Genomic DNA, 2,781 nt, shown 5'->3' on the forward strand with positions numbered 1-2,781 from the left:
GAATGCTGGTGCGGGTCTCTATGGTGGAAGTCTTGAGACAGGAGCTGGAACCTGGAAGACAATCACAGGAGAGAGACAAACAGGAACTAGGTTTGACAACCAAAGCACTGACGCCTTCCTTGCTCAGGCACAGTGTATTTATACCTGCAGCAAGGAAGGGATTGGCTAGGCAATTATGCAGATTAACAATACTGACAACAGATTGGAGTAAATGATCAGCTGACAGAATCCAAGATGGCTGCGCCCATGCAGACACTTGGAGGGAAGTTTGGTTTGTAATCCATGTAGTAATGAAAACAGTAATGGCGGCGCCGGCCACTGGAGACAGGAGGCGCCAGGCTGACAGATGCACATCCAACCACGCGGACACAGCGGAGGCCGCGGCTGACGTAATCGCCACTCAGACACTCTGCATGCAGAAGTTCAGGGATGGCGGCGGAGGCCGCGGGAGACGCCATGCCAGGTGTAATATGGCGTTTACTGTGACAGCGTCCCAGAGTGACAGGAGAGGATACAGGAATGTACACATCAGGATAACAGATGGGATCCGGTCCTGGAGCGCTGAGCCAGCCTTAGGAGGCATCGGATGGGTAAGAAATGGCGTCCAGATACCCGGATCGTGACAGCACCCCCCCCTTTAGGAGTGGCCCCAGGACACTTCTTTGGCTTTTGAGGAAACTTGGAATGGAATCTCCGGACCAAGGCAGGAGCATGGACATCAGAAGCATTGGTCCATGAACGTTCCTCAGGACCATAACCCTTCCAGTCAATAAGATATTGTAGTTGACCGTAACGGTGACGTGAGTTCAGGATCTTGGCCACTTCATACTCAACGCCTCGTTGAGTTTGGACTTTCGGAGTTGGAGGAAGTGAGGAATGAAACCGATTCAAGATCAGCGGTTTCAACAGGGAAACATGGAATGTCCTGGGTATTTTTAAGAAGGAAGGCAACTGGAGTCTGTAAGCAACAGGATTGATGACTTGTTCAATCTTGAAAGGACCGATATAGCGAGGTGCAAACTTCATACTGGGAACTCTTAACCTCAAATTCTTCGTGGATAACCATACCCGATCACCCACCTTGAGAGCAGGAACTGCTCGACGCTTCTTATCCGCAAACTTCTTGTACCTGAACGATGCCTTGAGCAGAGCTGATCGTACGCTCTTCCAGATATTGGCAAACTGATGCAAGGTGATATCCACTGCGGGAACAGAAGTTGCTGGAAGCGGTTGGAACTCAGGGACTTTAGGGTGGAATCCAAAGTTAGTGAAGAATGGGGTTGAAGCAGATGAAGAATGATACTGGTTGTTATGACAGAACTCGGCCCAGGGAAGTAATTGAACCCAGTCATCTTGAGAGGAGGACACATAGATGCGGAGGAAGGCCTCCAAGTCCTGATTCACCCTCTCGGTTTGACCATTGGTCTGAGGATGGTAAGCCGTGGAAAACTTTCGCTTGACTTGAAGGACTTGACATAAACTTCGCCAGAATTTGGCTGTGAATTGAACTCCTCGATCTGAGATAATTTCTTCAGGAAGACCGTGGAGTCGGAAGATCTCTTGTATGAATACTTGAGCCAACTTGGAAGCTGACGGAAGACCGGTGAGAGGAATGAAATGTGCCATCTTGGTGAACCGGTCAACTACCACCCAGATGGTATTGAACTTGTTGCACATGGGTAAATCTGTAATAAAATCCATCGACAAATGGGTCCAAGGTCGACGGGGAACAGATAGTGGAACCAGTTGCCCCGCAGGCGACTGGCGGGATACCTTATGTTGAGCACACTTTGGGCAAGATGCAATAAACTCCAAGACGTCCTTTTTCAGAGTTGGCCACCAATAGGACCTAGAGATAAACTCCAGGGTTTTTTGGATACCTGTATGTCCGGCAAAACGGAAAGCATGGGCCCAATGCATGAGCTTCTTCCTTAGCATCGGTTTCACAAAACTTTTCCCTGATGGGGGCGTAGAGTCCATCCCTACCGTGGAGAATGCCAACGGATTTATAATAGGATGCTTGTCTGAAGACTCTGACTCATTTTCTTGCTCCCATGAGCGGGAAAGGGCATCGGCCTTGCGATTCTGAGAGCCCGGACAGAACTGGAGTTTAAAGTCGAACCTGGAAAAGAAAAGTGCCCATCTGGCCTGACGAGGGTTGAGACATTGTGCGCCTTTCAGATATAAAAGGTTCTTGTGGTCTGTAAGTATGGTGATTGAATGAGAAGCTCCCTCCAACAGATACCTCCACTCTTCTAGAGCGAGCTTGATGGCTAGCAACTCCTGGTCGCCAATGGCATAGTTGCGCTCAGCTGGGGAGAACTTCCGGGAGAAGAAACTGCAAGGGTGTAAATGGCCATCTTTAGCCCTCTGAGATAACACCGCTCCTACTCCAACGGAGGAGGCATCCACCTCTAAGATGAAAGGAGAGTCGATGTCAGGCTGTTTCAGAACAGGCGCAGAGATGAACCTTTGTTTTAAAAGATGAAATGCTTGCATGGCTTCTTTAGACCACTTGGACGGGTTAGCACCCTTCTTAGTGAAAGCAGTAATAGGCGCCACAATGGTGGAAAAGTCTCGTATAAACTTTCGGTAATAGTTGGCGAACCCCAAGAACCTCTGGACCCCTTTGAGGGTTAAGGGTATCGGCCAATTTTGGATTGCTTGTAGTTTCTCAGGATCCATCTCTAGTCCGGAACCGGACACAATGTAACCTAGAAACGGAATGGACTTGACTTCAAAGACGCATTTCTTTAATTTGCAATAGAGATGATTGACACG

The sequence above is a fragment of the Pseudophryne corroboree genome, unplaced genomic scaffold (genome assembly GCF_028390025.1).
Source record: "Pseudophryne corroboree isolate aPseCor3 unplaced genomic scaffold, aPseCor3.hap2 scaffold_2833, whole genome shotgun sequence".
In the NCBI taxonomy this organism is placed as follows: Eukaryota; Metazoa; Chordata; class Amphibia; order Anura; family Myobatrachidae; genus Pseudophryne; species Pseudophryne corroboree.